The 22161-nt window shown below is 50.5% G+C and overlaps 1 protein-coding gene across 1 annotated transcript in view; it reads left to right on the top strand.

Annotated features, from left to right (window-relative positions):
* The first annotated feature begins 14398 nt into the window (after positions 1-14398).
* RNF185 (ring finger protein 185) overlaps positions 14399-22161 on the top strand; it is a 46285-nt gene continuing 38522 nt past the window's right edge. Inside the window, exon 1 of the mRNA XM_062182201.1 lies at positions 14399-14535. The gene's annotated coding sequence lies outside the window, so the exon portion shown is untranslated. The remainder of the gene's footprint in view (positions 14536-22161) is intronic.

Raw genomic sequence — 22161 nt, 5'->3', positions numbered from 1 at the left:
GGTGCCTTGCTCCAGAACTCTCTGTGTTCATTCGAAAACAAATCATTGCCACGTCTACTGGGTGCCAGGCACAGATCAAGACCCTGGACAGAGCCAGCTTCGGAGAGAGGTGGGGCGGGGGAAGGAAGGACAGGGAAACCCAGCCCCCACCCCGGTGTTGGGGGGAACGGAGCCAGTGTCACTTGGATCCTCCAGGAAGCCACTGCCAAGAGTTAGAAGTGCAAGAGATTTATTGGAGGAAATGCCTGGGACCAACAAAGGGGAGGAAGCAGGATGAGGTAGGGAAAGTGTTCAGACTGAGTGTCAGCTCCCACATCAATGAGGAGAAGGTGGGGAGACGGGGGTGGGAGGGGGGCTCAGCCATGACCCACAGTTGAGTGCCAGCTGGGCAGCCACGCCCCCCACTGTGCCCACTCGTTGGCCAGGGGCTCCCCCGGAAGACAGAGGCCCCTGCTTCAACGCTGCTCAGACAGGTGTGACTGGACACACAGCTTCTCCCCGGGGCAGGCTCTCTGCAGACCAGGAGGAAAATCCCCATGAGACAGCAGGGTTCCGGCGTCGAGGGAGCAAGCCCAAGAGGCAAACCCAGGCCGTGGGCTAGGGATCGGTGGGTACAGGGCCGTGCCCGGAAGATTTCTAGGTGCTCACTCATTGCCCTCTGGGAGGAGGAGCTGTATTAAGTGACTCGCTTCTAGCAAATAAAATGTGCTGGGAGCGATGTAACTTCTGAGGCCTGAGCCGTGAACAGCCCTGTGCTTTCTCTCTTGCGACACACGCTCTGAGGGAGCTGGTCCCCAGGTCACAAGGATGGAGCCCTTGGCTGGCACCGTGGCTCAATAGGCTAATCCTCCGCCTGCGGTGCCAGTACACTGGGTTCTAGTCCCCGTTGGGGCGCCGGATTCTGTCCCGGTTGCCCCTCTTCCAGGCCAGCTCTCTGCTATGGCCCAGGAGTGCAGTGGAGGATGGCCCATGTGATTGGGCCCTGCACCCGCAGGAGAAGCACCTGGCTCCTGCCTTCGGATCAGCAGCGGCCATTGGAGGGTGAACCAACGGAAAAGGAAAACCTTTCTCTCTCTCTCACTGTCTAACTCTGCCTGTCAAAAAAAAAAAAATAGATTTAATTATTTATTTGAAAATCAGAGTTACACGGAGAGAGGAGAGGCAGAGAGAGAGAGAGAGACAGAGACAGAGACAGAGAGAGGTCTTCCATCTGCTGGTTCACTCCCCAAATGGCCACCATGGCCAGAGCTGCACCGCTCCGAAGCCAGGAGCCAGGAGCGTCTTCTTCATCTCCCACATGGGTGCAGGGGCCCAAGGACTTGGGCCATCTTCTACTGCTTTCCCAGGCCATAGCAGAGAGCTGGATCAGAAGTGGAGCAGCTGGGACTTGAACCAGCACCCATATGGGATGCCAGCATTGCAGGTAGAGGCTTTCCCTGCTGAGCCAAAGCGCTGGCCCCTCCAGGACTTGTTGTGATTGGACAATATTCCACTGTGTGAAAGACCGTGGGTGTTCCCACTCATCAGCTAATAAACACTTGAGTAATTGCCACTTTTTGGCCCTTATGAACAACTCTCCTATGAACATTTAAGCACAAATCTATGCGTGCACATGGGATTTTATTTCTCTGGGGTCTACACCAAGAAATGAAATTGCAGGATTGTACGGGAACTCTATAGTTAGCATCCTGAAGAACTGCCAGTCTGATTTTCAAAGTAGCCCCAGCATTTCGCAATGTGAGACGGGTTCGGATTTGTCCACATCTGCACCAACATCAGGGATCCTCTGTCTTTGTGGCCGTCCTGTTGGGAAGCTTCTCACTGGCTTCCATGCACATCGCTCTCATGGGTCATGATGTTGAGCAACTTTTTACGGGCCTATTGGCTGCTTGTCCATCTTGGGAGCAACATGCTTGACCAAGCTACCCTTGAATTCCTAAGCTTCAGAAATGGTGTGAGATTTACACACACAAATGTAGATTTACTTATTTATTTGAAAGGCAGAGTTATAGAGAGAAAAGAAGAGAGAGAGAGAGAGAGAGAGAGAGAGAGAGAGAGAGGTCTTCCATCCGCTGCTTCACTCCCCAAATGACTGCAATGGCCAAGGCTGGGCCAGGCTGAAGCCAGGAGCCAGGAACTCCATCCAGGTCTCTCACACGGGTGCAGGGGCCCAAGGACTTGGGCCCTCTTCCCCTTCCTCCCCAGGCACATTAGCAAGGTGCTGGACCAGAAGTGGAACAGCTGGGATTCAAACTGGCGCTCACAGGGGATGCTGGCTTAACCTGCTGTTCCTCAACTCTGGCCCCTGTAGATTGATTTTTTAAAATTTTATTTATTTATTTTTAATTTTTGACAGACAGAGTGGACAGTGAGAGAGAGAGACAGAGAGGAAGGTCTTCCTTTGCCGTTGGTTCACCCTCCAATGGCGGCTGCGGCTGGCACGCTGCGGCCGGCGCACCGCGCTGATCCGATGGCAGGAGCCAGGTGCTTCTCCTGGTCTCCCATGGCGTGCAGGGCCCAGCACTTGGGCCATCCTCCACTGCACTCCCTGGCCACAGCAGAGAGCTGGACTGGAAGAGGGGCAACCGGGACAGAATCCGGCGCCCCGACCGGGACTAGAACCCAGTGTGCCGGTGCCACAAGGCAGAAGATTAGCCTGTTGAGCCACGGCGCCAGCCTTAGGTTGATTTTCTACCTAGTATCACAAGAGTATCCAACAGCTAGAGTGTAGGGGAAGCAGTGTGGTAAAATAAAACAAGCCCAGGGCAGGCCTGAATTGGAGTGCTGGATTTTGTCCTTATTTTCTGTGTGAAAGGTCCTTTTGGCCCTTTGGGGCTCGTTGATGAAGTAGAGATGACAAGAGTGTGCATGTCATGCGGCTGGCACTGTGGCATAGAGGGTAAAGTCGCCTGCAGTGCTGGCATCCCATATGGGTGCTGGTTCGAGTCCCGGATGCTCCACTTCCGATCCAGCTCTCTGCTATGGCCTGGGAAAGCAGTGGAATTTGGCGCGAGTCCTTGGGCCCCGAACCCATGTGGGAGACCCGAAAGAAGCTCCTGGTTCCTGCACTCAGATCTGCATAGCTCCAGCCATTGCAGCTGTCTAGGGAGTGAACCAGCAGATAGAAGACACCTCTCTCTCTCTCTCTCTCTCTCTCTCTCTCTCTGCCTCTCCCCCTCTCATGCTCTCTGTAACTCTGCCTTTCAAATACAAAGAAAGAGACTTCAGGGCCGGAGCCAGCCGGGATGACAGTGTAACTGACTTGATGTCTGGCTTCCAGGCTGCAGAGCGTGGGGCTCCTTCCATGTCCCAGGAGACCCCAGCCTGTGAGCAGGGCTCCTACGAAGCACGGGCAGGCGATCCTTTACCCATGCCACGGTTCAACCTGTGGCTCCACCTCCCCTGACAGGGCACACTTGGGCAAGCCACTTCCTTTGGCTTGACGTAGTCTACTGGCTGGGGTGACGGGATGATTGTGCCTATACTTTTTACTTCCCAGGGGTCTGACGAAGACCAGAGAAGGGACAAGGATCTGAGGGGTAGAAACCTCTCAGTCAGCAAGGAATCATGGGGAAACCTCGTGGGAGCAAGGGGTAGAATATGGACCCTCAGAACTCCATCTAGCTGGACAGTGGGGCCATCGGGAGCCTTGGGGTATGGGACAGCACAAACACTCCTCTTGCGCCAATGCCATTTGCCATGCCCGGTGGTAGGGTTGCCATATCAGATAGAAGTACCTAGAGGTGGTGTTTGGCTCGGTGGTGAAGTCAACACTTGGGACGGCCACATCCCACGTCAGAGTGCCACCTCGTCTGCTTCCTGTTCACGTGCACGCCGGGAGCCAGCGGGCGATGGCTCAAACGTTCTTGGATCCCTGCCACCCGACTTGGGAAATCCAGATGGAGTTCCTGGCTCCTGACTTGGGCCTGACCCAGCCCTGGCTTTTGTGCATATTTGGGGAGTGAACCAGCAGATGGAAGATCTCTCCCTGCCTGTCAAATAAAAGGAGAATAAATAGAGATGCCTCGTTAAATGTGGATTCCGGAAAACCACGAGTCACCTAAGTGTATGTTCCAAACGTCGTAATTCGTCTTTGGTTATTTGAAATTCTAAGCGAACTGGGAGTTGTCCTGTGTGTGTTCTCATGGGCTACATCTGACAACTCCACTCGACAGGGGTGAATGAGGAGGGAACGCAGAGTGGAGGCCCAGGAAGGAGATGGGGTTGTCCAGAGCTCTGCTATTTGTCCACCTTTCATTCTATGGAGGGCTCAGGGGCCGAGGCTTGAACCTGGTGAGATCTTAGCCCGTATGCCCTACGGGTGAGGAGCCAGCGGTTCAGAGACCTGGCTTCAGAGACCTCCCGTTGCCAAAGCCAAAGACTCAAGTTCGCAAGCAGTTTTCTCTGTGAACTTGAACTTGCCCAAGGTCAACAGCAGCAAGGAGTCGGGGCTCAGGGCCAGTCTCTGAGCCTCCTGACACCCGGGGCTCTTCTTGCTGCTCCAAGGTCGGAATGAGAAGGCCAGGCGTGCAGTCCTGTCACGCCCACACCAGGGAGATGGGAACCGGAAGCCAGTGAGAAAGCATGGGGCAGGTGGGGTGGGGTCGGGGGCTCTACCCCAGGCCCATGGACTTTGCTGCCACCTAGAGGAAGGCCAATGCCAGTACCTCCCTGGGAAACTGCACCTGTCTGATCCCTCCTGCCTTCTTAGTCCTCCCTGTCCTGGGCTCCACCACCCTCGTATGACCCTGAACAAGCCCCCTCCTTCTCTGCCTCTCAGTTTTCTCTCTTACAATAAGGCTTTCCCAATTGGCAGCAGGCCCAATCTTTCTAAAACACAGACCTGGCCAGGTCGCTCCCCTGTCTAAATCCAGCCCCTGCTCCCCACTCCCTGCTGGGAGCCTGGTAGGCCCTGCAGGATCTGAACCCAGCTGACCTCACCCACTCCCCACTTCTCTGTGCCAAGACCATCCTCAATCATCAGACTCTCCCGGGGCCTTTGCACGTGCTCTTCCCCCTCCCTCCCCTGACTTCTTCCTACTCATGCTGCAGATGTTGGTTAGCTGTCCCTTCCAAGGAGCCCCCACCCCGTGCCCCCACCACCAGGATGGGCAAGCATACTTTAGGTTTCTACTGAGGACTGGGTGATGTCTCAGGGAAGGGTATGACCTTGGAAGAGGTCAAATGTCAGGCCAGGAGACTCAGGGTCTGGGGGCCGACATCATGGTGCACTGGATTAAGCTGCCACATTCAATGCCTGTGTCCCATATTGGGGTTCCAGTTCTAGTTCCTGCTACTCTGCCTCTGATCCAGCTCCCTGCTACTGCACCTGGAAAACAACAGAGGATGGTACTGTCGCCCACAAAGAAGACCCAGATGGAGTTCTTGGCTCCTGGTTTCAGCCTGGCCCCACCCTGGCTGTCACAGCTATTTGGATAATGAACCAGCAGATAGAATCAATCTCTCTCTCAATTTTGCTTTTCACATAAAATAAATATTTAAAAAAGAAATAGACTTTGTCCTTTTTAGTATGCAAACTCTACGTAGTCTTGGGGGGAAACGTGATTTTCAAGTTTCTGGTGTGGCCACGAATGGACAAGGACAGGGTGACTTCCTGGGATGTGGAGGCTGAGGGTGGACAGGTGGGGCACAGGTTTGGGGATGACTGACGTCTGCTGTACCCCTGGGCAAGTGTCGGGTTATCCACATGAGCACTGTGCAGACCTTGGCTGCCCCCTGGTGGCCTGGTGCTGGTGCCTCAGCCTGCTCTTGGCCTGAGCCACGCGCTACAACGTCACCTTCCTGGGCAGCACAGTCCTAGGCTCTGCCCCTTCATGACACCGAGACACTCTACTGCCACAGTTACAAACAAACCAAAGCAGTATTTTTTTTTTTTTTTGACAGGCAGAGTTAGACGGTGAGAGAGAAACAGAGAGAAAGGTCTTCCTTCCGCTGGTTCACCCCCGCAAATGGCTGCTATGGCCGGCGCGCTGCGCTGATCCGAAGCCAGGAGCCAGGTGCTTCCTCCTGGTCTCCCATGCGGGTGCAGGGCCCAAGCACCTGGCCATCCTCCACTGCCTTCCCGGGCCTCAGCAGAGAGCTGGCCTGGAAGAGGGGCAACCGGGACAGAATCTGGCGCCCCAACCAGGACTAGAATCCGGGGTGCCGGTGCCACAGGCGGAGGATTAGCCTAGTGAGCCACGGCGCCGGCCCAAAGCAGTATTTTTAATCTAAGATGGACAATGAATAATTTTAAAATGTATTTATTTAAGAGACAGAGAGTTCATTCCCATCAGCTGGTTCACTCCCCAAATACCTGCGGCAGCCAGGGCTTGGCCAGACCGAAGCCAGCAGCTGACAATTCAATCTGGGTTTCCCACGAGAGTGGCAAGGAGCTGAGGACTTGAGCCATCGCCTGCACAATCACAGGAAGCTGGAGTTGGAAGCCCGAGCCAGAATTCGAACCCACGCACCCTGATATAGGGTGCAAGCATCCTAAGAGGCATCTTTGTTTTTTAAGAGATTTTATTTATTTGAGATGTAGAGTTACAGACAGAGAGAGGGAGAGAGGGAGAGAGGGAGAGAGAGAGAGAGAGAGGTCTTCCATCCACTGGTTCACTCCCCAGATGGCAGCAATGGCTGGAGCTGGGCCAATCTGAAGCCAGGAGTCACGAGCTTCTTCCGGGTCTCCCACACGGGTGCAAACCTGTTTTCTTGGCATCCCAACACTGAGCTCAGCCTCCTAGTGGGAGGCAGAAGACATGGACTCTGAGCTGCCCCAGAGCAGGGAGCTTAGGGCAGGGGTGCAGTGGGCTTCAGTTTGACCCCAGAACCCCACAGACAGAGTGAGAGGCACCTGACAGCCAGGGTCCCGGCGACATACCTGAAGGCACGCGGCGAGGACCCGCCTACTTGCTCCAGAATCAGCAACAAATGAGGCCACACTCCCATCTGTCCACCTCCTCCGTGGAAAGGCTGGGCCCGGGGTCTCACTGCTTTATTCTCACTCCTGTCCACACACAGGATCTTCCTTTAGGATGACAGGTAACCTGGAGTGAGGCTTGGCCCAAGGAACCTTCTGGCTCCTGCCAGGCAAAGGCTCAGGAGGAGACATTGGTTTCCCAGAGCAGAGTGGTTCCAGAATCCTTTCTCCCTGAACCGAATGGACAAGAACCACGAGGCCCAGGGAAAGGCAGGGACCTGGGAGGCTTGAACGACCAAACAGGCCCCAGGGCCCCCTTGGACCCCACCCTGCTCACGTGGCAGGTGAACACCTGAGACCTCCAGGTCCTACTCTCCCAGAGGCTCTACAAGGGGTCTTCAAAACATTCATGGAGGGCCCATTGTGGCCCAGAGCGTAAGCCACCACTCGCAACCCTGGTGGTCCATAGCAGAGCGCTGGTTCAAGTTCCAGCTGCTCTGCTCCCTACCCAGAATTCCTGGGAAGGCAGTGGCTAATGGCCCAAGTTTTGGGGTCACTGTTTCTCATGTGGAAGACACAGATGGAAGTCGTGGGGCTTGCCTTCAGTCTGCCCAGCTGATGCGGTCATTTGGGGAGTGACCAACAGATGGATGAAGTCTCTCTCTCTCTCTCTCTCTCTCTCTCTCTCTCTCTGTTATTCTGACTTTCAAATTTATTTGATGAGAAAGAGAGAGAGAGAGAGAGAATGTTTTATATGCTGGTTCACTCCCCAAGTGTATGCACAGCCAGATCTGAGCCAAGATGAAGCCAGGAGCCAGGAGCTCCATCCAGGCCCCCACATGGGTGGTAGAGATCCATGCACGTGGGCTTTATTTCTACCATAATCTCCATCACATTTGAGATACTTTTGTAAGCAGTGAAACACATCATTTAGTCTGAGTCCTGGGGAAGGCAGCCATGTCCAGTATAATCTTTTTTTACATTACCAACTGAAGCAAACTAAGTGCTCTCTGAAGATTTATTTTTTTCCCCAAAGGTTAGGAAATAAAGGGGCTGGTATTGTGGCACAATGGGTTAAGCTGCCACCTGCAATCCTGGCATCTCATAGGAGCACCGGCTCATGACTCCTGGTTGCTGTACTTCTGATCCAGCTCCCTGCTAATGCACCTGCGAAAGCAGCAGAAGATGGCCCAAGTCCCTGGGCTCCTGCCACCCATGTGGGAGATCTGGAAGAAGCTCCTGGCTTCTGTCTGGCCCAGCCCCAGGTGTTGCAACCACTTGGGGAGTAAACCAGTGGATGAAAGATCTCTTCTTCTCTCTGTGGAACTCTGCCTTTAAAATAAACAAATAAACCTTATTTTAAAAAAATTAGAAAACAAAAGCAAGTCAGATGGAGACAAATCAGGACTGTAAAGTGGAAGCCTAGCGATTTCCCACCAAAACTCGCACACAGTTGTCCTCATTTGATGCACGGAATGAGCAGGAGCGATGTCACGGTGGAGAAGGACTCTGAAGATTTCCCCAGGTGTTTTTCCGCTGAAGGTGTTTTTCCAACTTTCTCAAAACACTCCTAATCGCAGACGATATTGTTCTTCGGCCTTCCAGAAGGTCAATCAACATAATGCCTTGAGCATTCCACAAGAACTGTTGCCATGACCTTTGCTTCCGGCAGGTCTGCTTCTGCTTTGACTGGGCCACTTCCATCTCTTGACAGCCATTGCTTTGATTGTACTTTGTCTTCAGGGTCCTGTTGAAAAAGCACCCCCGCCCCATTTTTTGTTGTTGTTGTTGTTGTTATTTCTCTTACAATTTTTTGAAAAAATGCTTCAAGATCTTGGTTCCACATGTTTAGAATTTCTATTGAAAACTCCACACTTGTCTGCAGCAGTTTTGGTACCTGTAAAGTAGTAGTACAGTTTTCCTGTAATAACTGGGCAAGCTGAACCAACTGACGTGTCTGGGTGTTGGTCATTGCTTCTGCTGTTCGTTGCTGGCCCTCTTCAGTGAGGGCACAGGCAAATTCATGGGGATGGTCGGCTGCTGTGGGCTTCATCACCGATGTCCCAATCTGACTGAAATGGCTGGAGTGGGCCAATCTGAAGCCAGGAGCCGGGAGCTTCTTCCGGGTCTCTCATGCAGGTGCAGGGGCCCAAGGACTTGGGCCATCTTCCACTGCTTTCTCAGGTCATAGCAGAGAGTTGGATCAGAAGTGGAACAACTGGGACTTGAACCAGTGCCCATATGGCATGCCAGCACTGCAAGCAGCAGCTTTACTTACAGTGCCAGCTCCCAAGCAGGTGTCTTGTCTTGTCTTTCTTTTTTTTTCTTTTTTTTTTTAACTATGTTGAGGCGCAGGTGGTTGGTTCAGTAGTTAAGATGCCACTTGGATACCCACATTCCATGTTGGAGTACCTGGGTCTCGAATGCCAGCTCCAGTTCTGATTCCAGATTCCTGCTAATGCACACCTTGAGGGCAGCAGGTGCTGGCTCAAGTAATTGGGTCCATACCTCTCACATGAGAGGCCTAGAGAGAGTTCCTGGCTTAAACCTGGCTCAGCGCCAGCTGCTCTGTCATTTGGAGAATGAACCAGCTAGTAGTAGATCTCTCTCTCTCTCTCTCTGTCTCTCTGTCTCTCTCTCTCAAATAACGACTATATAAAAATTTTAAAAGAAAATTTTAAAAAATATATTGAAAGCTCACTCTATCCTTAGCCTATTCTAAGTATCCTCACAGCCTTCTGAGGTAGAAATAAATCAGAACACATCTGTGGTTAGACAAGTTGGGATTATCATTTGATCTGGGGAGGCAGGGAGGTGGCAAGATATGAACCATGAGAAACAATACAGTATCTCAGCAACAGTGTAAGAAAGGCTGGGTAGAATTCGGGCTGTGTCGGGAGATTTTGAGGAGGGTTTAAGGAAGTGGGGCTTTGATCCGGATTGGGTACAGTGAGTGGAAAGCTTAATAAATCTTATTTAGAAGGAGAGAAGGGCAGACTAAGGCTAAAGCTGTCGTCTTTAGTTGTGGGTAGGCAGATGTTTGGTCTGGGTTCAGACATTCACTTTTTTTTAAAGGAGTTATTATTTCTTTGAAAGGCAGAGTTAGAGAGAGAGAGAGATCGCTCTTCTATCTGCTGTTTCACTCTCTGAATGGCCACAAGTGAAGCCAGGAGCCTGGAATTTCATCCAGTCTTCTGGTACTTCAGCAGGGAGCTATATCAGAAGTGGAGCAGCCGAGACTCCATCTAGCAGACATACGGGATTCTGGCATTGCAGGTGGTGGCTTAATCCACTGCACCACAACACCGCTCCCAGTTCAGACATTCTTACAGAGGGATCTTGCTATCATCTTGACCCATCATGGTCACAGAGTTGATTCAACTGAGGTTGATGTTTTATGAGATTTTTGTGTTCAACAAGAGAACACCGAAGTCAAGCAGTGAGTGCCAGACCTCCAGGATGTCAGGGGCTGCTTCTCTGTTTCTCAAAACATAGACCCAAATCCAGATTTGTGTGGTGGGAAAAGTCCTTCATGTTACTCCTGTTCAGAACAAACTCAGAAGGTTGTTGGCAGATTTCACTAGGAGTTTATTTCACCTACTACATTCATCTCCTACTCAGGTCCAGTTTCTAACAGTCCCTGGATTAACTGTTGGCACTTAATAAATGTTTGTTCAGTGGGGCTAGTGTCATGGCTTAGAGCATCAAGCCACTGTGTATGATCCCAGCATCCCACACTGGAGTGCCAGTTGAGTCCCAGCTGCTCTGTTTCCCATCCAGCTACTGATAATACGCCTGGGAAGGCAGCAGAAGATGGCCTAAGTGTTTGGATCCCTGCCATCCACGTGGGAGAAGCTCCTGGCTCCTGGCTTCAAACTGACCCAGCCTTTGCTATTACAGCCATTTGGAGGGTAAACCAGAGATAGAAGATCTCTTCTCTCTGTCTCTCCCTCTCTGTCATTATGCTTTTCACATAAATAAATCTTTAATAAATAGACAAATAAATGTTTATGGAATAAATGGAATGGTGAAGATAATGGCCAAGAACTCCATGGTGCTGGCTCTGTGGCATAGTGGGTAAAGCCACTGCTTGCAGTGCTGGCATCCCATATGGGTACCAGTTGAAGTCCTGGCTGCTCCACTTCTGATCCAGCTCTCTGCTGTGGCCTGGGAAAGCAGTAGAAGATGGCCCAAGTATTTAGGCCTCTGCACCTGCGTGGGAAGACCCAGAGGAAGCTCCTGGCTCCTGGCTTCAGATTGGCACAGCTCTGGCTGCTGTAGCCAATTGGGAAGTGAACCAGCAGATGGAAGATCTCTCTCTCTCTCTCTCTCTCTCTCTCTCTCTGCCTCCCCTCTCTGTGTAACTCTTTCAAATAGATAAATCAATCTTAAAAAAAAAAAGAACCCCAGAAAACCACTCTTTGGGTGTGTTGCTGTGGACTCGTTCTGAGAGGAGGAGCATGGTGGGGACAAGAGGCACAGAATCACCACACAGACCCCGGGAGCAGGAGCGTTGGAATCCAGGGCCTGAATTCTGCATCCGCTCCTACATTAATGGCAAACACGTGGATGGGATGGGATTTAGCAGCTGCCCTGAGAGCCTGGGGTCTGCCACAAACATGGAGATCCTCACTGGGTGCAGATGGGATGACCTCGCATGGGTTATTGCCTTGAGTTCATCTAAGTTCATCCCACGGATGTTTGAGGGGTGGCTGACTAGGCATTGCTGCATTGTCTGCTGTCATGTCATTTTCACTGTCAGAGTTCTCTCTCCCTAAGTCATCAATTGTCTGTGAGGCAGAGGCCTGGAGTGACAGGCTCTTATTACTCACAGATTCATTATGTTTGGTAATCTGTGTGGGTTTCTGAGAGGGGGGTATCTTTCCCATGTTTGAGTACTTAAGAGCAGCACGCCATGCCAACTCTAGCCAAAGGAAAGACACCACAGCACTGCTGCCATAACAAAGCAAATTCCTAGCACCTCAGTGGCTGATGGCATTCTCCAAGGGTTTCTCTATGTTAGACGGACAGTGGTGCATCAGATCGTATGTCCTGTGCTTAGTGGGAGACCTCCTTGATTTGTTAGGTCAAGGCAGTATGCTCACACGGTGTCTCCAGAGCGTCACCTCTTTTGAGTAAGGGAAGATGACTTGGTTCCGAATTCTGGGAAGATCAGTCCCTTATGTTAATTCGAACCTAAAGTAAAAGGAGGAGCTGAGAAGTGGCAATACACTTCTGGGCAGTGTGTGCCTAACCTGGGGTCACCTCGATCGAGGACAAGGACAAGGAAAGGGGCGTAGGAGGGGGTTCTGTGCTCACGCTCAAGAACCAAACAGCACACAAAACACCAAGGGGCTTACTTGCCAAAATCAAGGGGGGATCTCGCCGAGACCGACACACTGTCTCTCTCTTGGTCACATTGGGCGCCAGATGTTGAGGATTATTTGTTCTGAGAGGAGGAGCACGGTGGGGGCAAGAGGCGCAGAGTCACCCCACAGGCCCCGGGAGCTGGGTGAAAGCAGGACAGAGGTGAGCAGCATGCAGACTTGTTTATTTCAGTTGGTACGGCAGCTTATATAGCCAAGGCATCCAATCCGGTCAAGGGGCAGTCTATGCCCTAACCAATCACAGCCTGTTGCCAGGCAGGCTCTGTTGTCAGCAGCCATCTTGGTATGGCCTTATTCCACCTCTCTCTCTCTCTCTCTCTCTGCCTCTCCTCTCTGTGTAACTCTTGCAAATAAATAAATAAATCTTTAAAAAAAAAAAAACCCAGAGAACCACTCTATGGGTGCAAATCGCAGCTCCATCAACTATCAAGGTATGATTTGATAGTATACACATTAACAGCTAACCCATGAACATAGTACAGTTTGGTTAGTTGTCTCAATATTATCCATTATAGTTATTCCAGTTTAGAATAACACCTCACACTTTCCTGTCATGACTCTTAATTCTCCTTTAAACTGGGGCAGTCCCTCAGTTTTCCATTTCACTGACAGTTATTTTGTAATGTCCCTCAATTTGGATGTATTTGATGCCTCTTCATGTGATTTGGACTATGCATGTTTCACAGAGATACCACAGAACATATGCTGTGTCCTTCTAAGAATGCTAAAGTAGCAAGGTAGACATTAGCCTATGTGCGCAAGAGGGGCCAAAGAAAATGGAATTTAAAAGAAAATGAATTTCTGTGCAATGGAATGAGGAGATAAGCTCTGAAAGCAGACCAACAATTACACCTAAAGTAATCACTCTTGTTCAATAACTCTATTAGATGGGTTTCAGCCCTGTCCCTGGGTGCCGCTTAGGGGAATCTCCCCTGCCCTGTACCAACAGGGCTATTAGGTCCAATAACACTGTGCTGGGAGGCTTTTTGGAAACTCCATATCCAGCCAACTCCCCTACCCAGTAATTTCTCATCAGAGGGAGGAGAGGAAGAGAAATAGGTGGATCCACACGTATATCCATAAAAAAATCTAGTTCAAAATGGACTAGACACTTGATTCTTTTCTGAGTCACCTGCCTGGTCTGAGTCTCCCATATGTGTAGCAGGGACCCAACCACCTTCAGCCATGACCTGCTGCCTCCCAGTCAACATTAGTAGGAAGCCAGAGTCAGGAGTAGAGCCGGGATTCAAACCCACTCTGAAGTCCATGCAGGTGTTCCAAGAGGTATCTCATCCACAAGGTTGACACTATTACTGTGTAAATACCCTGCTTCTCTTACTTCGCCATTCATTATTGCTATTCTAAATCCAACATGTTTAGTCTTGGTATTCTACTGGAAGGAAGACTTTTTTTCTCTCCAATTATTTGTTCACATATTTAGTAAAGACTCATGGAGTATTATTCACTTAGTTATACTCTACTACTTTTTTTTTTAATCAGTTATGTCTTTTAAAAAGATTTATTTATTTATTTAATATTTAAAAGGCAGAGTTACACAAAGAGAGAGGAGAGGCAGAGACAGAGAGGTCTTCCATCTGCTGGTTCACTCCCCAACTGGCCACAACGGCTGGAGCTGCGCCAATCCGAAGCCAGGAGCCAGGAGCTTTCTCTGGGTCCCACGCGCAGATGCAGGGGCCCAAGGAGTTGGGCCATCTTCCACTGCTTTCCCAGGCCACAGCAGAGAGCTGGATTGGAAGTGGAGCAGCTGGAGACTCGAACCGGCGCCCATATGGGATGCCGGCGCTTCCGGCCAGGGCTTTGACCCGCGGCGCCACAGCGTCGCCATCGCCCCCCCACCCCCATCATTCTTATTAGCATCATCCTTACATGCTGGTACAACAAGATATTCCAGGTTTATCCGATACTTTCCGAAACAACTTTTCCTTCAAGCAGCCCCAACCCCCAGCCTCCCTGAAAAACCGCCTCCTGCCGGCAAGCGGAACCTTAAAGCCCCTCTCCTGGGCCGGAGAACAACGCGGCGGACAAGCCTCTTCCGGTCGGGGCCGGAAGTCCTTCGGAAAGGGGCGGTTCCGTGTCAGGTGATCGGAGTTCGCGTAGGAGGGGTCAGAGGTCGGAGCCTAAAGACTGACGGGGCGGTAGGACCGGCCAGTCGCGGACAGACCGACAGCCTGGCACGGCCTTGGAGGCGTTAGCTCCGCGGAGGAGGTACGAGAGGGGCTGGGGAAGTGGCAGGGGCCGTCGAGAATGGGGGACCGGGACGGGAGCCCCAATTCTGAGGCTCGCGGGCTGCGACACCCGAACCCGGGGGCCCGGGGGCAGCAACCCAAGCCCGGGGCTGTCCGCCCCAGAAGGAAGGTCGGCTGGCGTTGTAGTCTTCCGTCTCCTGATCATAGGGTGGGGAAACTGAGGCCTTGAGAACGGGAATTGCTCCCATGAGTTCTTTCCGGCCCGGGCCGGGAGCGGGGGGCGCACCCCGACCCCGTTCTGCCTCACGCGGGGCCGCCTCTGTCTCTTGTCGGGGTGCGTGGAGCGAGCTGGAGCCGAGGCGGCGAGGCCGAGACCGCGGAGCATGAGGAACCGCACTGGGCTGGAAGAGACTCGGGTTCGAGTTCTGGGCCAGTTGTCTTCGCGGGACTGCGCCTCAGTCTTCTCATTTGTAAAATGGGGGCAGTGCTCCCCCAGATATAAGATCCTTAACACCATGTGTTTTGAAACTGCCTGGGATGCCGGCTTTACAGTTCCGGACTCGAATCGGACATCTGGCTTTGGGTCTGGGCGGGAACCTGGGGAGCCCAGGGCTTGCGAGTCCTGTCCACACGGCTGTTGGGCGCCGGTTGGTTCTCTGCGCCGGGCTGCTCAGAGTGCTGGGTTCTTGTTCCTGGCTTGACAGCAACTGAACGCAGTTCAGGAACTTTGAACGGACTGGGAGGTTTAACGCAGACAAGAGAGCACTCGCTAGAACAGAGCTGTCTTTAAAAACCGGAGGGAAGGCCGGCGCCGTGGCTTAACAGGCTAATCCTCCGCCTTGCGGCGCCGGCACACCGGGTTCTAGTCCCAGTTGGGGCGCCGGATTCTGTCCCGGTTGCCCCTCTTCCAGGCCAGCTCTCTGCTATAGCCCGGGAAGGCAGTGGAGGATGGCCCAAGTCCTTGGGCCCTGCACCCGCAAGGGAGACCAGAAGAAGCACCTGGCTCCTGGCTTCGGATCAGCGAGATGAGCCGGCCGCAGCGGCCATTGGAGGGTGAACCAACGGCAAAAAGGAAGACCTTTCTCTCTGTCTCTCTCTCTCTCACTGGCCACTCTGCCTGTCTGTCAAAAAAAAAAAAAAAAAAAAACCGGAAGGAAAAAAAGTTACAGTGAAGTGGGCTTCTGCTTTGTCTTTAAGGCAGAATTAGGAAAGATTTTTACTTGGGAGAAGAACTTAATGAAAGAGTGGTCAGAGATGACCAGCGGTAGGATGGATTGGCTGCAAGGGTTGCAGGGAACATACAGGTGTTGGGCAGAAGTCCCTTCCAACTGGAAAGATCGCTGATTCGGAGTAGTTATTTTGCATCTTTCTGGTGCTGACTCTGCCCTCAAAGTGTGACTTTTTAATTTTATTATTATTTGCTCTGCTCTTGACATCTCCCTCTGCGGTAAGTGAGGCCGACACGCCTGCCCTTATGTAATCTCTTCCTGGTTGTCCTGTGCACCATCCTCCTTTTTGAGGACTTTGGAATGACCCAGTATCTGATAGATGTTTGTTATGAATAACTAAACAGGGCCCCACCCCATCCAGTTAGTAGCTTATTTTTTAAGAACAACTTGGAAATGGCACTGAAGACCTTGTATTTGACCAGGAGAAGGCAGTGAGTTTTTGGATTACAGAGCCAAGGGGCCGAGATTGGAAAGGTCTCTTCAGGTTGTTTAGGCCAGCCTTCTCCCTGGAATATTCTCCCTCTTTAATTCTCTCTTCGGCATTGTCTATATAGACGTGGATTTTTGCATAGAGGGTAGCTTTAATTTTTTGTTTTCGATTTATTTGTTTATTTGAACTGCAGAATGACAGAGTGCGCACGAGCAAGGTCAAGATGTATCTTCCACCCACTGATTTCACTCCCCAGATGGCCACAAGAGTCAGGACTGAGCCAGGCGGAAGCCACGAGCCAGGAGCTCCATGTAGGTGGCAGGGGCCCAGGCACGTGGGCCATCATCTGTTGCCTTCCCAGGTGCATTAGCAGGGAGCTGGATTGGAAGTGGAGCAGCCAGGACCCAGTGTGAGATGCTGGCGTCTCAAGCAGCAGCTTAGCCCACTGCAGCGCCACGCTGGCCTGCAGGCTGGCTGGCTGTCCAGTAGGCAGAACCATCCTCTTACTGCCCTGCCTTGCCGTCCTACCTCCCTGTAATCTGCACGTGATGCTTCTCGCTTATTTTTAGTTTTTTAATCAAACATCAGATTTCCTCACCTGTGGCTTTACCGAACTCCAAGTAGATCACTTTCCCAATGCCTGTTAGGATGTTTCCAAACGCTTATGTTGTCTTATGGAGCACAGATTCCATATTATGACCAAATTCTGCTGTTGCTCCCCTCAACCCCCAAACAAAAAGGGTTGAAGTTGAGCCAAAACCTGCCCTTGTTTATCCTTCTGTTTGTGTTTCTCAAGATTTAAAAAAAAAAAGTTGTGAAATGCTGTCTCAGATGTTATCCAGGTGATAGGTAAAATACTCTTTTTTTTTTTTTTTTAAAGATTTGTTTACTTATTTGAAAGGCAGAGCTACAGAGAGAGAAAGCGAGACAGAGATTGTCCTAGCTGGTTCACTCCCCAAATGGCTGCAATGGCCAGGGATGGACCAGGCCAAAGCCAGGAGCTTCATCTAGGTCTTCCACATGGGTGCAGGGGTCCAAGTACTTGGGCCATCTTCTGCTGCTTTTCCAGGTGTGTTAGCAGGGAGCTGGATTGGAAGTAGAGCAACCGGGACTTGAACTGGTGTCCATATGGGATGCCAGCACTGCAGGCAGCAGCTAGCCCGCTTTGCCACAATGCCAGCTCCAAAATACTTTTTTTTTTTTTTGACAGGCAGAGTGGACAGTAGAGGGAAACAGAGAGAAAGGTCTTCCTTTTTGCCGTTGGTTCACCCTCCAATGGCCGCCGCGGTAGGCGCGCTGCGGTCGGTGCACCGCGCTGTTCCGATGGCAGGAGCCAGGTGCTTCTCCTGGTCTCCCATGGGGTGCAGGGCCCAAGAACTTGGGCCATCCTCCACTGCACTCCCTGGCCACAGCAGAGAGCTGGCCTGGAAGAGGGGCAACCGGGACAGGATCGGTGCCCCGACCGGGACTAGAACCCGGTGTGCCGGCGCCGCTAGGCGGAGGATTAGCCTACTGAGCCATGGCGCTGGCCAATACTTTTTTTTTTTTTTAAGATTTATTTATTGGGGCCGGCGCCATGGCTCACTTGGTTAATCCTCGACCTGCGGCGCCAGCATCCCATATGGGTGCCAGTTCTAGTCCCAGCTGCTCCTCTTCCAGTCCAGCTCTTGCTGTGGCCCGGGAGAGCAGTGAGGATGGCCCAAGTGCTTGGGCCCTGCACCTGCATGGGAGACTAGGAGGAAGCACCTGGCTCCTGGCTTCAGATCGGCGTAGCCCCAGCTGTAGCGGCCATTTGGGGAGTGAACCAATGGAAAGAAGACCTTTCTCTCTGTCTCTCTGTCTGTCTGTAATTCTACCTGTCAAATGAAAAAAAAAAATAATAAAAGATTTATTTATTATTTGAAAGTCAGAGTTACACGGTGGTGGTGGTGGGGTGTCTTTCATCTGCTGGTTCACTCCCTAATTGGCCACAACAGCCGGAGCTGGGCCGATCCAAAGCCAGGAGCCAGGAGCTTCTTCCAGATCTCCCACACGGGTAGCAGGGGCCCAAGGACTTGGGCCATCTTCTACTGCTTTCCAGGCCATAGCAGAGAGCTGGATCAGAAGTGGAGCAGCTGGGACTCGAACTGGTATCCATATGGGATGCCAGCACTACAGGCAGCGGCCTTACCTGCTACGCCACAGCGCCGGCCCCCGAAATACTCTTGATTTGTTGGAGTTTTTAGAACATCTCGTTTCCTTTTAGAGAAGTACGTGAATTAGTGTTTTTGTAAGTGTGTTCTTCAGGCTACTATTCTGAAAGGATGTTTCTGAATAAAGGGTTCGATGGCAAAAATAGGTTTGGGGAAAACTACATGACATTTGTATCAGTCGGCTTTTAATGACTACAGTAAAAACCCAGAGAGAAAACTACTTAGGGAGGAGGGTTCACTTTGGCTCCTGGTTCTGGAAGTTCACAGTCCAAGACTCTGTTGATTTGGCCTGTAATCAGGGCACCTGGCAGCGGCAGAGCCTTGTGGAGGAAGGATCATGGCAAGCCAGGGAGCAGACAAGCTGTGCCCCACTAGGCTTTACAAGCAACCCTCTCTCCAGAGTTACCTTCCTAAGGCTGGCATTGTGGTGCAGTGGGTTAAGCTGCCACCTGTGATGCCAGAACCCCGTACTTGAGCCTGTTCAAGTTCTGTCTGTTCCTCTTCTGAGCTAGTTTCCTGCTAATGTGCATGGGAAGGCAGCAGATGATGGTCGAGTGCTTGGGCCCCTGCCACTCACATGGGAGATCGGATAGAGCTCCAGGCTCCTGACTTTGGCCAGTTGCAATCATTTGGGGATTGATCCAGTGCTTGGGAGATCTCTCTTTCTCTCTCTCCTTAAAGATTTATTTATTTATTTGAAATTCAGAGTTAATATAGAGAAGGAGAAGCAGAGAGAACGAGGTCTTCCATCCGCTGGTTCACTCCCCAGATGGCCGTAACGGCCAAAGCTGTGCCGATCTGAAGCCAGGAGCCAGGAGCTTCTTCCAGGTCTCCCACACGGGTGCAGGGGCCCAAGGACTTGGGCTATCTTCCAGTGCTTTCCCAGGCACATTAGCAGGAAATTGGGTCAGAAGTGGAGCAGCCAGGGCTCTAACGGGTACCCCCATGGGATGCTGGCATTGCAGGTGGCTGCTTCCCGGCTACACCATAACAACACCAGTCCCGAGAATTACCTTCCAAGGACATGCCTCCAAAGGACGTCTGACGACCTCTCGCTAGACCCCACCTCTAATCACCGCAATCAGATTCCGTCTTCTCCATACTATTCTTATGACTTTGGGGTTTAAACACCTGCGTGAGTTTGAGAGCCAAATTCTATTCAGACCATAGCATCATTATCCTTTCTTGGAGTTTCTCAGAGTATAGAACCACATTGTAGGCACTAAGAGATCATCAAGTAAAGAGATGGACTGTAAGCCAGAGTAATAACTTGCCTCACTCACTTAATCTGGGGTTGCCAAATTTATGTAATGTGAAATCTTTAAAAAATTGAAGCAGGGGCCAGCTCTGTGGTGGAGTAGGTTAAGCCTCCACCTGTGGTGCTGGCATCCCATGTGGGCTCCAGTTCGAGTCCTGGCTGCTCCACTTCCAATCCAGCTCTCTGCTAATGTCCTGGGAAACTAGTAGAAGATGGCCCAAGTCCTTGGGCCCTCATGCCCATGAAGCAGACCCAGATGATGTTTCTGGCTCCTGGCTTTGGATCAGCAGGTCCCCGGCCATTGTGGCCATTTGGAGAGTGAACCAGTGGATAGAACATCTCTTTCTGTCTCTCCCTCTCTCTGTCTGTAGCTCTGCCTTTCAAAAAATAAGTAAAAATAATTCTTTAAGAAAAAAAAAAAAACGAAGCATACATTAGCAAATTCTGACCTAGAATTGGAGTCTGCAGAACAGCCTATGAACCAAATCTGGACAAATCCTCCCCCTTTATTTTTATGGACTGTGAGCTAACAGTGGTTTTTCCATTTTTTAAAAGTTTTGTTTTATTTGAAATGTAGAGTGAAAGAGATTTTCCATCTTCTTGTTTGCTCCCCAAATGCCTGCAACAGCCAGAGCTGGGACAGGCTGAAGCCATGAGCCCAAAACTCCATCTGGGTCTTTTACATGAGTAGCAGGGACCCGAGTACTTGAGCCATCGTCTGCTGCCTTCCTAGGTGCGTTAGCAGGGAGCTGGATCAATAGCTACGTAGCCAAGATGCAGACTGGCACTCCGATATGAGATGGGGGCATCCTAAGCAACAGTTTCACTTGCTGCACAACAACACCCACTCCTGGTTTTTCCATTTTTAAGTGGAGAATAAATTAAAAGAAGAATAATAACATATGTAAAAGTCATAGGAAATCAAACTTCAGCTACACCCATTTATTTACACATTGTTTTTGGCTACTTTAATGCTACAACAGTGAAATTGATTTGTTACAACAAAACCATATGGTCTACCTAGTGTAAAGTATGTACTGTATGGCCTTATGTATGTTTTCTTAATTTTTTTTAATCTAAAAAATAATTTGAACCTGAAAAAGCTTACAAAAGTAAACCACAAACTTCCTGTATACCCTTCATATAACTTCCCCTACTGTTAGCACTTTTCTTTTTTCAAAAAGATTTGTTTGTTTATTTGAAAGGCAGAAATAGAGAGCTCTTCTATTGCTGGTTCACTTTCCAAATGAACCCAGTGGCTGGGTCTGGGCCAAACCAAAGCCAGGAACCAGGAGCTTCTTCAGGTCTCCCACATGGGTGCAGGGGCCCAAGCACTTGGACCATCTTCCACTATTTTCCCAGGTGTATTAGCAGGGAGCTGGATCAGAAATGAAGTAGCCAGGACTTGAACCGGCACTCATATGAGATGCCAGCAATGCAGGCCAGAGGCTTAACCTTCTATGCCACAGTACTTTTCATATTGTATTAAAATTATCCAAAGAAGAAATTTAACATTGGTGTAATACTAACAAATCTATAGGCCAGTTGTCCAATGTGTGTCTTTTTTCTGTTCCAGGAGCCAATCCAAGATCCCACGTCATATTTAATTGTCAGGCCTTCTTAGTCTCTTTAAATCTGAGCCAGTTCCTCTTTTTTTCTTTCGTACTTGTAAGCTTTTGAATAGGACTGGTTGTATTTTCAGAGATATTCACAATATCATCAAATTCACCATATAAGCTGTATAATTTAGTGGGTTTTAGCATAGTCACAAGGTTGTACAGCAAGCACCACTAATTCCAGAATATTTTTACTATCTCAAAAGGAAACTATGTACATGTGAGCAGTCACTCCCTATTCTGCCCCCTTCCCATCTCCTGGCAACCACTAATCTCCTTTTTGTATCTGGATTTGTCTCTTCTGGACATTTACTATAAATGGGCCCATACAACGTGTGGCCTTTGGTGTCTGGCTTCTTTCATGAAGTACAGTGTTTCCTAGGTTCATCAGTATTGCATTCCTTTTATTCATTCCTTTTATTGCCAGTACTTCATTCCTTTTTGTTGTTCAGTAATATTCCATTGTAAGGATATACCACATTGTGTTTATCTGTTGGTTTATTCATCAGATGATATTTAGGTTACCACCTTTTGGTAATTATGAATAATTCTGCTGTGAATACTTAAGTACAAGATTTTGCTAGAATATATATATGTATTATTATTCTTTTTTAAGATCTATTTATTTTGGGGCTGGCACTGTGGATTAGCAGGTAAAGCTGCCACCTGTGGCGCCGGCATCCCATATGGGCACTGGTTTGAGTCCCAGTTGTTCTACTTCCAATCCAGCTCTTTGCTATAGCCTGGGAAAGCAGTAGAGGATGGCCCAAGTGCTTGGGCCCCTGCATCCACAGGGGAGTCCTGGAAGAAGCTCCTGGCTTCTGACTTCAGATCAGCTCAGCTCCAGCTGTTGTGGCCATTTGGGGAGTGACACAGCAGATGGAAGCTTTCTCTCTCTCTCTCTCTCTCTCTCTCTCTCT

This window comes from Lepus europaeus, chromosome 23 (genome assembly GCF_033115175.1).
Source record: "Lepus europaeus isolate LE1 chromosome 23, mLepTim1.pri, whole genome shotgun sequence".
Lineage (NCBI taxonomy): Eukaryota > Metazoa > Chordata > Mammalia > Lagomorpha > Leporidae > Lepus > Lepus europaeus.
Note: the sequence above shows the minus strand (reverse complement) of the source record. Positions and strands in the feature narration are given on the sequence as shown.